Source organism: Apostichopus japonicus, chromosome 14 (genome assembly GCF_037975245.1).
Source record: "Apostichopus japonicus isolate 1M-3 chromosome 14, ASM3797524v1, whole genome shotgun sequence".
Taxonomy (NCBI): domain Eukaryota; kingdom Metazoa; phylum Echinodermata; class Holothuroidea; order Aspidochirotida; family Stichopodidae; genus Apostichopus; species Apostichopus japonicus.
Genome location: NC_092574.1, coordinates 20,531,473 through 20,549,870, shown reverse-complemented (window position 1 = coordinate 20,549,870; position 18,398 = coordinate 20,531,473). Strand labels below are relative to the sequence as shown.

Genomic DNA, 18,398 nt, shown 5'->3' with positions numbered 1-18,398 from the left:
TGTAGTTACGTGAGATCCGTAACAGACGAGGTGGTTAGGCTATTTGCTATACACTTAACTGTGGTAGGATATTATTTTTTCCGTATTTTTGGAAATTCTAGAAAATACTTTCTTCCCCCCCCCCCCCCCCCGCTTAACACTAGATGTGGTCTTACGGTTTATTCATAAATGGGTGTACTAGAGCCTTGTATACATGACATTAGTTGCATTTAGCACGATTTGCCAGTTTCGCGTGAATTTTTCGAAAGTGTTTTGCTGGATCTTTCGTAAAATTTGAAAGGTGTACCAACTTACTTTTCGTACACAATTGGTAATTTTTCTACTGATTTTCAGAGTTTTTTTTACGATCTCCAATCGATACATTTCCTTTGATCATGTATTTGAACAACTATTACAAAGTCGAGTATTCGACCCGGTATTGTCTGGTCGGAGAGTTCAAAGTGATGGACAGGGATTGTAATCATTTCGATCGAACATGCTTTGACTGGATTATCTGCGCCGCCGCTGTCGGATCGATATAAAGTACACTTGTGCCGCGAATCAGGAAGTTTTCACAAAAGGATAACAGCGTTCAAGTTTAAGCCATTCATATCGCTGGATACATCGGGGGGGGGGGGGGAGGACAAAAGTAGGATTACGTTCGCGGTTTATGATTCGACTGATCGTAAGTTGTTTTGTTATTTCGCGTAGTAGACAAAATAAACACGGGAATCGATACGCGATTTTTGCCAATAATTTAATTTTCAGTTGATATCATAGTTTCGTTTAAACGTTCATAAGGTTTTATTAAACATTTAAACGATGTTTCGTTCGTTTACACGTTTAAACGTGTAAACGGCACAGCACTAATAAATAGGGTATCAGCAGTGGTAATAACATATCAACAACAGTCGATTGTGTATCAACAGTATCCGATGAGGTCACAATAGTGCTCATAACTCATTGAAACTGTTGACTCCGTCTCGACATAGGAAAATAAACATGACCGATAAAGGTTACCGTACTTTTGTGGCATTACACTATCAACTATACAGTGTAAAGAAATGTTATTCAAACTTTTTAGAACAATACTTAAACTTGTTATTTCGTGGAAAAAAATCCCATGGCCCCTCCATCCATAATATGTACTCGAACTCTCATCCTAGTTCCCTAGCCCCCCTCCCCCTCCCCTCCCCCTTCCACGCAACATCATCATCACCCTGTGCCTCACACCTTGCCTCCTTTTCAATTCTTCATTCCTCTTCCGTATGTTTCTATTTGCAATCAGTGATATTTATGTCTTTTGACTACATTCACTACAGCCCATTTATATCATCAAATTTGCATTGCGTTACCTTTCTTTTTTTTTCTTTTTCTTCTTTTTTTGCTGTTGCGACCTTTGGGTTTTATCTCGTCAACACACATTCATCTTGAAATCGATGTTGCTTCACTTTTTTTTGTTATTTGTTATTACATTAACTAACTCTCGAATGACTCTCTTCCTCTCCTTTTCTCTCTCTCTATCCTTCGTTCTTTCTCAGTTTCAGTCATTCCATGCTTAATTAAAAGTTTCAATAGTAAAGAGGGCCTATACATACCGATAGCCATCTATTCTCTGGTGCGTGCCGTCGCTTAGCATGAGTCTCTTTTCGAAAGTATCATCTTCCTTCGTTCACCCGATTATCAGATGCTTTGGATTTTTCGGTCGGGAAAACAAATCCTACTGTGTTTATTCGATTTCAATTTGCCTTAGCTTCTACGCCAATTAAATTACAGCAAACACATGTACATAATTGTTTCTACGATTCTCCAATTAGATAGAACCATACAGAAAATGTCATCACTTATCTCTCCATTGATCCAATCAAGATCTTTGTTATACCAGCCCGATGAAAACGAGCGATGTCGACCAACAAAATTCGTTATCCGCTGTTACGTCAAGTTTTTAAGAACTACCACCTGGACACACGTACGGTGTGTAACTGTTTGTGTATACGTCGGCCTATACTGTAAGTCACGTCCTTAACCATACGCCATGTATACGCATGCATATACCGAACTAACTGATGTAAACATGTATCGTTCTTTGACGTTTCTATACTCCCATGCAGCTAATGAAATACAGCATTTCTGTTGCGTCAAGTTTAATATCTGAATTGAACTGACACAGCGTATATGTGTGTCAGTCGACGTGTCTGTATGTCGGTGGTTATGTATTCCAGTGATTCCAGGAGCATTAGCATGTATATATAAACTTCAAACCGATCGACCCGATGTAAACACGGACCATTCTTTTACACTTCTAGTGCCCTCGTGTCGCCTTTTCCTGTTCAAGTTAAGAATTGCTACCTGGACACTATAGGTGTGCCTATGAGTCGGTCAACTTTTCAATTCCAAGCAGGTTGATTCTTTAAGACCCAAGAAACACATATCCTTGTATAATCCTTAGCGTGTCTATGCTCTCCCCAGGTGCCCCCCCCCCGCCCCCATCAGGGAAGGACAATATCGTTATTTGTAAACCTATGAGGTCATCACTCCATCGGCCCATGTAATAGTATGTAGATTAGTAAACGTATAATAGGCTATATAGTTCGATTTCTTTTGAATCTCAAATGTAAGCTGTGTAGCGTGACCTTGCATGGTTTGAAGGTTATTCTGGCTGTATGTCTGGTTGTTTGATTTGTGGGGGGAGGGGGCGGGCGGGGGGGGTGGGGGATCTTGGTCAGTTTGGGAGGTTAAATATCAGAGTTACACATCAGATTCTCAGTCTTCAGACACATTTGTTTCCGTGTCAAAGCACTTAAATATTACTGTAGATTTTACACATTTTCATTACCAGCTATAATTTCATCCCCTAATATGTTTAATTGACATATCACATCTCACTTGTTCTCTTGTCTTATATACCTCATATTAATCCATTGTCTTATATACCATGATAACAATCCATAGAGGCATATTGCATGTATAGATGGACTGTGTAACATGATAGCACATCTGACATGTGATAACTGTTGTGGAAACTGATACCGACCATCTGGATAGCTGAAATGTATACACTACATGCATATATAAGAACTCATTAATAGCTAAAAAAAATGGCAGTGTAGATAAAAAAAATGGCAGAATTCATCAGTACGCGACGGGGTTAGTATACTACTAGATCGATAAATCAACTGTACACAATAAACGATTATAGACGTCCATGATTTCCATTGCTATTATTATTAAAATTGATCTTTAAGAATAAAACATTGATACATCCAAGTTACGTATCACGACTGAGTAAGCCCTCTCGACGAAAGATAATTAATTTGCTGTCCAAACATGATATATATATATATATATATATATATATATATATATATATCTATATATATCTATATATATATATATATATATATATATACATATATATATATATATATATATATATCTATATATATATATATATATATATACACACATATATATATATATATATATATATATATATATATATATATCTCCTATAGGCTGGTTCATGTATGATTTTTGAATGATATGTATGAGCCATACAAGTATCGAGTCAGTATACTTTTTGGCAAATTACTTGAAGTTTCATATATAATTGGCCCTGTTTTGATCTTATCCGTTTTTCTTTTATCTTTTTGGTTTCATTTCCTTTCTCTCGTGTCTGTCTGTCTGTCTGTCACTGACAAGATGATGAGCTCTTTACTAACAAACAAAAAACAGCACGTATACACTTTGCCCTTCCAAAATGATTCCTTAGCCAGTCGTAATTACCCCTCACATGGGTCAAAGGGCATTTCTAGCACTCACTTAATCGAACACGCCCCCATGCTAGGGGTCGCCCGTTTCGATAAATCTAAGAACGTTAATTGCTAAATGGTCAAAGGTTATATATTATATGTATATATAATATTGGACTGATTTATACAAGCAGTGAATATTGATATCTACGTGAGAGACTACCCAAGTTGCATTTGTTTTATTTGTTTTTCTTCCAATTTGACAGTACAAAATGCGGTCGGCATTACATGGCTTAATTTATTTCTCGTGACAAAACATTTCCTTGTTTGCCGCAAAAGTTTCTCTATTTTCGAATTTATGAGAGCTGCCAATAAAACACTGCACAACAATATAAAGATAAGCTCAGGTTTGAAACTTGAGGTGCGCGTTGGCTACGTGGTTTGCCAATATATATATATATGATTGTCGTGTATACCTCAACTAAAATGCGGTGTACTAAAGCTATCAAAGTATATATAATTGCCAAATTTATAAATTGAAAAAAAAACTTACATAGCTCGTGTTCTATTTTGGAAAATATTTAACTATTTTGTAACTTTTATTGTTATGTAAAGATACCAACATATCCACATTGCCCTGTCTCTGCGTTTCGTTGCAGTTAGGTTGCTTCAAAAGCCAAAACAACTGATTAAATTAAGCACACATACTTGTCACCTATATAACCGAAATACTAGACAGTTAAGAAAAATAGCTTAAAATATTAATCTATTAATATTAATAACATAATTTTGTAATGGTTTTTAAACATGCTATATAACCATTATACCATTTTGTATTCTTATGTATAGAACAAATACCCGCATTAATATATGCGTTGACTTATAACGTTAACAGTTAAGTTTGCTAAATCACAACATCATATTGTTCATATTACACGGAGTGGTATATAGCCCACGAATTTCTCAGCAATCCGTTGTGAGCGCTTTATATACGTCACTTTAGTTGATGACTTGTGACATCTGCCGATATGTGGTAACATTGCTCGATTGTTACTGAATACTTTATATGTAAGCCGATATCTCTCTAGGATTCCAATGAAGATAGATTCAATTAAAGAGACACTCTTATGAGATTTCAAAAGTTTTTCAAAATAAATTTGAACCAATCAACTTTGCGGGAGACGGATGCTGATGCAAACAGTGACGTCATTTTCTTTTCTTTTCTATACTTTTGACCTTTTTTTGTGTGCATATATTAGAAACTTACAAAGTGGAGTGGTGCATTGTGGGAAAGTCGCATAATCAATGACGTTATGTAATCTAAAGAAACCTTCACATGAGTGGCAAGCATATGCGACAAGCATATACAATAATATTTTAAGTTATAAAAGATAATCATTGCAGGAATGATAATTATTGCTATATGTAACTACAAATTTTGTTTTCTAATGTCACAATAATAGTTTGAGAAATGGGGGATGGGGCATTGGGTAACAATATTCATTTAGCCAAGTAATTGTGACATATCATGATTAAAATGGGGGGGGGGGTGGGGAGTTGGCTACCCTGACTGTCAAATATGATCGAGAATCATTGTCAATTAATATTTTAACATTTTTACATATTTATTTTGTCAATGGAGTACTAACTATTTTCTTGCTTGCTACTGCGGTCATCTTCATCTTCATCTTCCGTAAAAGCGTTATTCTTGAAACTAAAATAAAAGTTTATTCTTGCTTTAATGATAGGCTACTTTAAATTAAATATGTTGAAATGATCCGTTACAGCTCAATACCTCTTAGGGAATGCTTGTCATTGATGTTCGATACAAAGACTGAATCAGGTAGTCAAGGCACACAGTAGGATATTCAATAATACTTAGAAAGCCTTTGGCAGTCGGACGGGTGGAAGTTGGCTTGGGGAAAGGTTTTGGTTGGGTGGTTATAGTGGTGATAGATACGGTGTGTATTTTATCAAGATTATTTACTAAATGTTAGACTGACCCTTGCTGTATAAAAAAGTCCTGTTAATCAGATTAAAAAAGCTTCCGTTTTGTGTGGGGTACCTTGGAACATTTCATCCTCTGTTGACCCTTGACCCAATTGAATCGTCCATTTATCACAGAGAACATGCTGAGTTTGTATTAATAACATTATACAACCCTACTGCGCACATCCCACGGACTCAACATGCAGACAAAAAAATCCAACGTTGTTTTTCACTATAGCCAGATAGTGCATTGATCTGCATACCAAGATATCAAGAATTCTATCTTATAGTGAGAAAAAAATGGTGCAATCAGTTGGTAATTAAAGGATGTGGTTGCATTTCATTACTATTTACTCTTGTCACCGAATGTACTCTAAGCCCCGGTTATTCAAGCTGGTGGTCGGGACCCTTTTTATGGTCGCCAAAATATCGTGAGAAAAAAAGAGAAACATTTGCTTACCTCAAAAGTTGCAAATTATAACAGCATTTTGCAACTAACCATCATATTAAAAATTAAAATCAGATGTGATGGGGATAGCCCCTACCCACGTTTCCCTTCTTCATGACACAATATCTGCCACTGGGGGAGGGAGGGGGGGGGAGATGTAACCCAGATCATCAAGGTGAAAATCGAGGTCCGCAAACAAATTTTGAATACCTGGGCTCTATAGCTATTGGTGGAATTGTTCCGTGAAGATTTCAGTAATGTAGCCATAACGTAGTTTTACTTTTCCAAACTGATATAGGCCTACGCCATAGTTTACACTGTCGTTAACAGTTAATCTTAGTAACAACTTCAGTCCTGATAATTATATGCTCAGTAGGCTAGGCTTGCTTTTTTATTAGTGTTAACACTGTGACAGGTCTATGTGTTGACGATATTTTTAAAAATGTACCGCATGAGACTTTGCACTTAGGACATAAATATAACATGATGCATGGTTAATCCCCAGAAAGTGTTTTTTTTTCACGGCAAGAAAAGTTGCCAACCCAAAAAGATAGCACTTTTTCATTGTGATGTCTTCGATGTTTTTCGCTATAATAAGCCGATATATTATCATCACCATCACCATCGTCGTCGTCATCGTCATCATCAATATCATTATCGATATCATTATCATTATTATTGTTATCATGTTGATTATTATTATGTTGATTATCATCATCATCATCATCATCATCATCATCATCATCATCATCATCATCATCATCATCATCATCATCATCATCATCATCATCATCATCATCATCATCATCATCATCATCATCATCATCATCATCATCATCATCATCATCATCATCATCATCATCATCATCATCATCATCATCATCATCATCATCATCATCATCATCATCATCATCATCATCATCATCATCATCATCATCATCATCATCATCATCATCATCATCATCATCATCATCATCATCATCATCATCATCATCATCACCATCATCACCATGATTATTCGGTTTAACTATGTAGTGTCAGTAGCAAGATTAACCTGTGGTATATGTAAAATAACACTATACAGCCATATGGTGAAAACCTGTTATATTAATTGGAAGATCCATGGTTCTCGAAAGAGGGGGACCCTAGATAGTGGAGGCCCAGACATTTTACCAACTAGAGGTGCCAAAAAAAAAATCCATCAAAAGTAAGAGAAGCTAGCGCGGATGAAGCGCGCCAACCTTTTCTTCTATGGTTTGAGTGTAATTCTTACAGCTCATGTATAGTGCATATAACAAAATAATTAATTAAGGGACCACGAGTTCATGGACCCTCTCATTGGACCCCTGAACTTCTACCCCCCCCCCCTCCGTGGTATGCGACTCGACTGTTGATTGTGTTGAATACTGTTACCAAAATTAACTTAACTTTATCGACCTATAGGTCTATAACACATCTACGGCAAACAGGCACACTGATACACATATCACACACATACAGTGTTATTCTGTAAACCAGCGTTCGTGTCTCATGCATGGAGCGGGAAACTTTCTTTTTTACAAACACAACCATCGTGTCTGATTTTTATGACAAAAGTTGTTCAGTCGAATGAGGAATTCAGTTTTATTTCTTATTATGTTTAATCAACTTTTGATCAAGTGGTGAATTATTCCATCAGACTATAAAACAAGATGATGTTTGATATATATCTATATCTATATCTACATCTATGTCTATATCTGTAACTATATGTCTATATCTATAACTATATATATATATAAATATATATATATACATATATATATATATACATCTATATATATATACATCTATATATATATACATCTATATATATCTATATATATATATCTATATATATATATATCTACCTATCTATCTATATATATATATATATATACATATATATATACATATATATATATATATATATATATATATATATATATATATATATATATATATATATATATATATATATATATATATATATATATATTCTTTATTATTCTGGATGTGGTTACCGGTCAGCCTTCTGATGTCTGGCTTTTGGTTTAGATCGACCGAGATTTCCTTTGTTTTATGTGTCTTTAATATCATCAATATTTGGTTTAAAGTTGACATATTTGACAAAGGACAGGAGAGACTATCAAACGATTTATTATATACAATATAAATTAATATTTAGTTTGTCTTATATTGTATTTAACGTTGCTAGGGATATTCCTAAGTAAAAACATGATGATGATTGTTTGATAAGTTGCGTCTACGGTTGGCAATATACAGGTAAAGTAATATAACTTTGTAATGATATGGTTAACTTCGCTATGGAATGCATAATATGTTCTGTAAACTGTTCAAACAGAGAACATTCGTGCCACTAACATGGCGAAGTATTTTTTTATCACCCTGTAATAAGAAATGAAGGGGGTGGTGAGAGCGTTGAATTAATACTCAATAAATGGCTTTCACAAAGTTGTTCGTTACTCTGGACAGCCAGCCATTATAGTTACCCACATGCGCTCCCATTCTTTGCGTCCGTCAAACCCATCCCTCTCCTACCCACCCCGCCCTCCGCACCATAATTCCGTACGGAGACGTTGTTACCCCACTCATAGGACCGTGACCCATATTAGGTATAGACCTATATAGCTCGAAAAGTTAAAACCATTTAAAGATGAGACGAGGAAGGTTTATCACAATTCGAATTTCATGTTGTTGTAAATACAGAGTGTCATGCTCTTTGAGTTTAGTTACAAAGAGACCCAACGAAAAGTAAAGGAATATCAGTTTCCAACGTTAAGAAATATCACGGAGCACGGTTTGCAAGTGAAATACTCACACCTCCACCCCCCCCCCCACCAATGCCCTGTCATTTCCACGCTTCTCTGAAACATCATGGCTCATTAACTTAAAAACTTTTATAAGGAAACATTAGGTTTTTTCCGGATAACCTTGCCAGCACTGATGATCACTAATTAAGTGTATAGACCCATGTATGTCTATAGATCTGTTGAATTGGAAGGTTTGTATCTTACAAAGATGACAACCAGCCTAGTATATAGATCATATTATAAGCACAATTCTTTTCAGAAATAAAGGCAATTTTTTTGGGGGAAACTGTTAGGTGTATGATTTATTACCTTGAAATTAAAAGGAGGTACCTTTATCGGGAGTTTAATTGATGAGGTAATAACCGCCTACAGCCTGGAAATTCCTTTTTTGAAAATTATATCTTAAAATATACTCTTTCTTAATGTTTATTTAAGTCAATTTGGGTAAAAACCCTCACGGGGTTTGAGGAAATACACAACCTCCGATTTTTTTTCATATAGTAGAGAACTCAGAACATAGCACATTTACAGAAAATGTCAAACAATTTTAAAGAAAAAAAAGCATTGAGAAGAAACATGCAACTGCATGCCTTTGCTTTAACCTCACATTTTGTCATGCATGGAAAAAGAAATGAGGCCCCACTAAAAGCATTAGTACGGGGAATCAAGATTTGGAAAAACTAACTGTTCTAAACACTTCTCCATTCAGGGGTTTTTCTTTTCCACAAGGTCATTTATGAAGTGATTATAAAGAAGCAAAATACAGAAAGGAGAGAAAAAGGTATAAAAAGAATTGGAACTTAGTTATATATACAAATATTTATCTTGCGTAACTAATACAATAAATCGTAATGAGAACATGTTGTGTGTTTAGCATTTTAAGGTGTATGAAATATATTGAATAGGTTTTACATGTTTTGAGCTAAGAAGAAACTCTTGCTGTTCTTTCACTATAAATGAAGCGATATCGTATATATATATATATATATATATATATATATATATATATATATATATATATATATATATATATATATATACATATAGGTTCAGGTCGAGCGTGTATGAGGTTATAACGAATAAAGAGAGGCCTTCATCCATTACCAACATTGGCAAGCAATCTTTCAGCAAGACATTTCAAGTTTTTTCGACATAAATTTCCATACTAGAAGATATAAACATATAACATTAGCATATTGAGTTGCATAAGGTAATACTTAATACAATGATGTCAACTACATACCTAGATATATCTTGAGTGATAAAGTATAGTTCTCCAAACGACTAATCAAATATCGAGACATCTTACTTGTTTCTATTGCCTATATTCTTTAACGAAATAATTCAAATACCCGTCGGTCTATAGCTAATTAAGATTTCGGTCTATACTGCGGCGAATAAACGAAGCCGGATAACCGAACCCCTGTGTCAATTTAAAGATACAGACACATATCGATTGATTAATAATTGAGAAGATTAAAGTTTAAACGTCCAATGTATTGAAGTACATGATCATACCACTAAGCCCCTGCCCTTTCCCCCTGCCCTACCCCCTTCCCTACCCCCTGACCTACCCCTCTCATAGGAATGCGAAAGAGTACTACATGTAGTTAAACGTACAATGCAACGTGCTGTAAAGTGTAACAATCTACACAGTGCGTGTTGTACAGTGTAACAAGCTGCATAGTGTTACATTGCTACACATTGTAGCATGCTGCATAGTGTAATATGTTATAAAACGTAACAGACTACACGTAACATACTATGCAGTACAATGTTATATATAATAAAATACTACATAGTATACAAAAACGTGCACACGACAATAAAGGGTATAGCCAGTCTTCACCGGGTAAATGAATGACTCAATGAATTTTATATGACCGTTTGTACTCTTAAGTTCCATGATCTGACTCCCACGAGGAAATAATGGAGGAAATAGTTGGTGTTATTTGGTTTAGTTTTCGGAAGTTTTAGATTGAAGCAATAGTTACGTCTGTGTACAGCCTATTGTATTATAGTCAGGTTAGTAGGTGATAACCTCTTTCCATGTTATGCTTTGTTTTGTATTGTTCTGCGTTATTGTAAAAGATATCCAATAAAAAAATATGATACGTGACCAATGGGCATGATGAATTGTCTGCTTATATATATTTAATAGACTGAAGAACAAAGAAGCTGAATAAATAAGGAAGAACCATATTCATAATACAGTCAGTAGCAATTCTGACGGTATAGGCTGGGTCTAGTACAATAGAGTTAATACATTATATACGGTAGCCTATCAAACAGTTCAAGTAAGCTAAATGGTTTAATTGTATATTATTTCCTTTTTGGACGCCATGACTTCTCTTAGCAAGAAAACAAAGATAATCAGAGGAAAATACCATCCTGTCAAATGGCGCACGAGCTAAGGGAACTTGTCACTAAAATTGTAAGCAAATCATGTACGGATCTTGGATTTAATAAAAGGGATTATGGTCCTGGGGGCGTTGAAACCGACTACCATGAAGGAGATTCTGGGGGCATTTTCTGTGGAATAGTGCATTCTGGGGAAAATTTAGGCTATAAATGAGGTATTTAATCAATTAAGGTTGAAAAGTGATTTGTATACCCCTCCCCTACCTCTCCCCTGCATTCGCTCCCGCAAATTACGTACAAGCCTGACGATGACGATGAAATAGTGTGCGTCCTCCCATTCTAGTAGCAAACAGCCCTGAAGGTTTTGGGCAATCGATGAATAAATAATTGAACAAACAAATAAATAATTAAACACCCAATCAATCTTACAAGTTTACACAATCACGATTTTATCAAACCAAAAAATAAAAAATAAATCTCTTGTATCTGTAGCTACTATGATAGTGTACGACGTGAGAGAATTTAGAGTATCAAATGGATTTTTGTTATTTTTGATTCTTTTTCAAAACAGCTATGGTTTGTTTCCAAGGAAACGTGTCCGGTTACACAATTATACATGCGCACAAACAATTCCTGTTAATGTGCTTCATCACTGCTAAAACATAGACCTATGCCTGATATCCTCATGAGAGTGTACTAGCTATTTTAAAAAATCAAATATTGATATTAAGCCATGCATGTGCCTACGATATGACATTTGCACATTTATTAAGCTAGCGTCATTTGAATCTTAATATCAGCCCTACAATGTTATCAGGCTACAATTGTGAAGGGAAAGAAAGGGGGGGGGGGATACATTTCACATTTTGGAGCAGAATGACGCTATATAGTGATCAATGTTGTAATCTAAGTTATGACTGAGTCGATAAATTTCAAACATGACTCGTCAGCCTTTCCACTACTGAGATGATAGCAACTCACGAGTCCAACGGATTAATTGAAGTCAGGAATGCCAAGTGATATATGATATCTCGAGTCGAACTTAGAAAGAAGTGGCTATACCAATCGAAGATATCCGTTTGCTTGAGGTGGAAAATATGGCAGGTTAAATGCTCAATAAATCGAGAATCCAGGTTTATCGATCGAGAATCCAGGTTTATCGATCGATCATCCATTCTAAATTAGTTTGATAAAACTGGATTATCAATCAGTCGAAAATCCTGATTTATCAATAGATAAAATCTGGATTATCACCGATAATCCTGGTTTCTTTATTTATTGGGCATTTGGCTTGCCATAGGAACGTGGTTATGTTAGTTGAGTAATGGAACGTCACCCGGCTGCTGCATGCTTTAAGTTCCATTTCCCTCACACTTTTATATTTATTTATTTAATGATAACAAACCTTCTTTTGAAGATGTCATCATTTAATATTTACTTTATATATACGTGTATATATGGCTGTTATTAAATATCACACATAGTTGCATAATGGATTTGTAAGATTTATGCATTCCATATAAGGGTCGATATTTGATATTATTAACAAATTTCATAATTATTATTATATTATTCCAAAACGATACAATTAAAGGGAAAGATTTTGTGAATGTTTGAATAAATAATTATAATTGAATTTTAACATTTAATTTTAACAAAACCCAGCAATTTGTTTACTGTAAATAATTTCTTTATTTGATTCTAATTACTCGTTATTTATTTTACTTGCCGTTAGTGGGATTATTACTTTCCGAGAGATAACAACTTATATGGTCCCAACGACGTATATAGGGTCTGACGTGTGATTTCTCAACGCATTTACGTTATTGTATCACACAGATTACATAAACACAGTCAGCCCAAACCCGTAATATTTCAAATACAGCTTACAAAAGTTGAACACAAACCAAGAATTTTAACAACAATCTGATCATAGCATACCTTCCCCATCCACCCCCCCCCCTCACCCTACCCCAGCCAAATTTATCGCATAAAAGCGTCGGTACTTTTCCAGACAGACGCATAAACGCAAATCAGAGTTCACTGTTACAGAGGAAATCTGGTTTCCTCCTCTTGCAGTATTACAAAAACAGTTGTGGTTCTTTATATTTCCAGTTGGTTTTTGGCTTGATTTAAGAGATTTGAATAATTCGTGAGTCATTTGTTTATAGTCTCCTGAAACGTTACTAAAGAGTGGTAAACAATGTCCATATTGTTGTTTTCTTTAGCTTACTATGAGTACCAAATAGTACAAGTGAGTATTGATTAACTTACTTACATATGGTTATTAACGAATTTCATACATAAGAATACAAAATCATGTTCTTATTTCTAAGGAAAAAATGGGTTACAGACAGTTAAGATTTTTAGTAAAGTCACATTTTTTTTCGCAAACATAAACATATTCAACCAACACAGTAAACCGTCATATCAAGCACTACGCTGTACTCATGATACAAAAGGAAATTAAACATTGCGATAAAAAAAAAAATTATAATCAATTCTTCGAACGTTAATTGGTCTTACCCAAATTTACCATCAGTATGAATATACGACGGAAAAACAAACAAACTTGCAGCTAGTTTTGAACCTTCACCATATCTGGTAAAATAAAATCTATGTAATTGATATGTAATAACGATGAATGAACAGACGTATCATCTTCACTTACCTCAAGAAAATATCATCCCACCTTGGTATCGGTCTATGAACGCTTGTAAGGAGAGTTATACATGTTTCCACCATACCAAAAAAGAAACCCATAGATCTATAGGAAAATATTGTGATATCCTTCTCTTGTTTAGGTACCACGACTCAAAAAGTGAACTTGCATACTGAAATATAACGTTATTAGTGTGTCTATGCTCAATAGCCTAGTCCAAACAGCGCGGTTAACCAGCCTGCTTTCCTTGAGTTTCCTGTGGCGACTACATTGTGTGTGTGTGTGTCAACAAAGTAAAAAAAATGCTGCAGCTCTCTGTATCAGAAGGGATAAAAAAAAAGACAACAGCTCTCACGAGCTATCGGTCACACGGCTTACTACTTGCGACAATGACCTTTCCATGGGGGTGTAAATTATATTTCGTGAGGAAATGCTCATTTCAGTTTGTGAGAAACCCAGTGTGTGGGTTATTTTGATGATGATTTTAACATTTAAGTTATTCATGATTTAATGAACGAGGTTTAATAAGTAATGTGATCGATCGGTGCTCCGAAAATAGAATTTTTATGTTTTTTGTTTCAATTTTTTATCTGAGTAGTAATATTCTTATCTAACATTGGACTTGAATTCGAGCTTTAATAGTATACGTTCTAATATTTTGTATGTTATCATCACTGCTGTTGCTCACATGGTTTAATGTTTTGTCATTGTATTAACTGTTTTCGTTTGTTGTATTGGAATGTAAGTGGAATGAAATATTGGATAGAAGCATCGGATGACTGCAAACCATCTCGTGTTACAATCCTTACTCCCACCACTTCTAACCCCCCCCCCCCCACAGAGCCTTTCAACGCTAATTAGAGTATCATGTGGGATCGCTTTTACATCCTCACAATGTGCTTACAGACGTTGATTATACTCAGGTTGCATACTCACAGTGCCATTCAGGATATACTCATAGTATGCAGGATTATTGTTCCATTCTTATGTCTTGCGGGACCATTGTTACAACCTCACAGTATATCATGCATGTTCATAGTATATATACTCACAGTACGTGTGATAACAGGATCCTTACTAATTCCTTACAGTGTCATGTAGTATCTTTGTTACATCCGTGTTTGTGTCACACGGGATAGTTGTTACATCTTTAAAGAGTCACACAGGATAGTTGATATATCCTTTAAGTATCACACAGGATCCTTCCTAATTCCTTACAGTGTCATGTATGTATATGTGATCTTCCCGCAAGCAGGAACTCGCGAAAGAAGCCATGGAGGCTTATAGACTCGCAAGCTGACCGAAGCCAATCTCTCGGCACACATTCATTTAACGTCCATGTCAGGAAGTTGTTATTGAACAACACCCTTGCCAGACGACACACATTGCTGTCGGCGGGGAATCGAACCGGGGATCTCATGACTGGGAGACGCCGGCGTTAACCACTAGGCTATACACTCCGCCTATACACTCCGCCTCCGTCATGTAGTAACTTTGTTACAACCGTCTTTGTGTCACACGGGATAGCTGTTACATCTTTAAATAGTCACATATAGGATAGTTGATATATCCTTTAAGGATCCTTCCTAATTCCTTACAGTGTCATTCGGTCTCTTTGTTACATTCTTTTAAGTATCACACATGATAGTTGTTAGATCCTTTAAGTATCACACAGGATAGTTGCTATATCACTTAAGTGTCACACAGGATAGTTGCCACATCATTTAAGTATCACACAGGATCCTTGTCAATTCCTTACAGTGTTATTCAGTATCTTTGCTACATCCTTTAACTTAGTATCAAACAGGATAGTTGCTAAATCCTTTAAGTATCACACAGGATAGTTGGTTTATCCTTTAAGTGCCATACATGATAGTTGCTACATCTTTTAAGAGTCACACGGGATAATTGATACATCCTTAAGGTATCACGCAGGATAGTTCTCTTTCCGAATCACACTTTTATGTCGTATAGCCTAATTAGATACATTGAATATTGTATACCATGTTCCACCTCTCTGGGTTACTAACCTAACAGACCGTTACATATATGAACATGGAGCCTATACGTTCTAATGACTAGATGATGACTGCATGCTATAAAGCTATTTACCCTGGATTCACCAATTCCCCCATGCTGAGGAGTTATGCCTTAGCTATTTCATCCATCTCTACATACATGCCAATTGCCCGGGATATGAGGATATGGTTGCTAAGGTACATTGCCCAGTGCTCTTCAATCAGTTCGATCAAAGGTACCATAAATCGGTCTACTGTCGGAATAATTATGACACATAAAGTGAACATTTGTAGTGCAATGAAAGACTGTCTCATACCATAGACATGGTGAAGTTCTACGTGGAGATCGAGGCATTATCATGTAAACGTACATGTCATGGATCGTTCACCACAAATCAACATCACATAAATCATTTCATATAAGTCTTTGAAAATGATATCAAATACTGGCAGTTACTGGCGAGTAAATATTTCTGAGTAAAGCATGTTAATGGTTGAATGGAGGTTATGGAGGATACGGACGGACTAGTCCAATTGTTTAAACCAGAGGAAAGTTAAATGCAAAATCACGCCAGGCGCAAAGGAAATAGAATATAATAGAAAAAGAAAAGTAGGCCTACAATACTATACGTTACAATGCAATAAAAAAAATTACATTACAGTATAGTAAAGTACAATACAATACATAACAATACAATACAATACAATACAATACAGTACAATACAATACAATACAATACAATACAAAACAATACAATAAAAGACAAGACAATGCAATGCAATGCAATACAATACAATACAATTAAATACAAGACAAGACAAAACAAGACGATGCAATACAATACAATACAATACAATACAAAACAATACAATACAGTAAAATACAATACAATACAAACAATACAATACAACACAACACAACACAATACATGACAAGACAATACAGGACGATGCAATACAATACAAAACAATACAATACAATACAATACAAAACAATACAATAAAAGACAAAACAAGACAATGCAATGCAATACAATACAATTAAATACAAGACAAGACAATACAAGACGATGCAATACAATACAATACAATACAAAACAATACAATACAGTACAATACAATGCAAACAATACAATACAACACAACACAACAAAATACATGACAAGACAATAGAAGACGATGCAATACAATACAAAACAATACAGTACAATACCAAGTGAGAATCTATAAATGAAGCTTGTTCCCTTTTTGGTTTCCTTGTATATTTTCGCTGCATGATTTCCACCAAACTGATACGGTATTGATTGTGTTTGTGCCACTTAACCTATGACCTGGAAGCACAACACGCACAACCGCAGTTTAAAGTCATGAAACTACTCATTGATTTGGATCAACTGGCTGTAAAAAATTTAAATTCAAATAAAATAATTACGGCATACAAGAAAATATATTTATTTTGGTGAAATGAAAAAGCTTGCCCAAACTGAAAGATATGAAATACGATTTGATTTTTGACACGATTACATATAGGATTAAAATATATTTTCTTAAGTGCCCTGAAAAAGAATAACCAGGATGACTTTGCTTGGGTTATATTTGAACCCTTGGTAAGCAGCTTTGAATAACGATTAAAAAAAAAGACCTTAATATAAAAGACTTAGGGTAAACTTAAGTTCAAAGAAAGGTTCAAGTTGATAGGTCACTTCAGGACAAAACCTGTCGTCCCCCCGACTAAGTATATCTATGCTTGTTAGTACTTCCGTTGACGAGTAACTTTGTTAAATACCACAAGATCGTGTCTTAATTATGTGTTTTATATTTTAACTCTTGTGATATGGAACAATTGGGGTTCTTCGAATATCTCTGAACCTATATACCAACTGTCACAGCCAATTCAATAAGATATGTATACCACCATGAGCAACCATATAATTACCCAAGCATGTGTTGGTTCCACATATTAGCCCCTATTTTAAGTAGCACCATATGCATAAATACCATTGTGGTCTTGGGGAATTAGGTTTCCCGCGTTTTGCACACCCTCGATGCCAAGAAAGGGTGAGATCTTCGTAATTGAAGTTGAATTTTTACACGCGTTGAATAGCTGAGTAATTACGCATGCGCGTATGCGCGTATATACTTATTCATTGGTTTTGCAAGATATATAATTTGAGTCTCGTGTTTGTAGACAATCTTAAAATTATTACATTTTTCTATATTTGCTAAGCTCACATGTTGTTACAGCATTTGTACACGGCAGATTTGCATGTTATCCAACACTTTGAAGTAGCATTTGGAGTTTAAGTGGGACTCAGACTCGACTCGACTCGGATTCGA

At 35.2% G+C, this 18,398-nt stretch overlaps 1 protein-coding gene across 2 annotated transcripts in view; it reads right to left on the bottom strand.

The window, feature by feature from the left end:
• LOC139979560 (prokineticin receptor 2-like) overlaps nucleotides 1-14,371 on the bottom strand; it is a 46,830-nt gene extending 32,459 nt beyond the window's left edge. The window contains exon 1 of one of the 2 annotated variants that reach the window (XM_071990494.1): nucleotides 14,053-14,371. The gene's annotated coding sequence lies outside the window, so the exon portion shown is untranslated. Of the gene's footprint in view, nucleotides 1-1,577; nucleotides 2,424-14,052 lie in introns of those variants that run through there. The other variant, XM_071990496.1, reaches the window with a different exon arrangement.
• Between the last annotated feature and the right edge of the window lie 4,027 nt (nucleotides 14,372-18,398).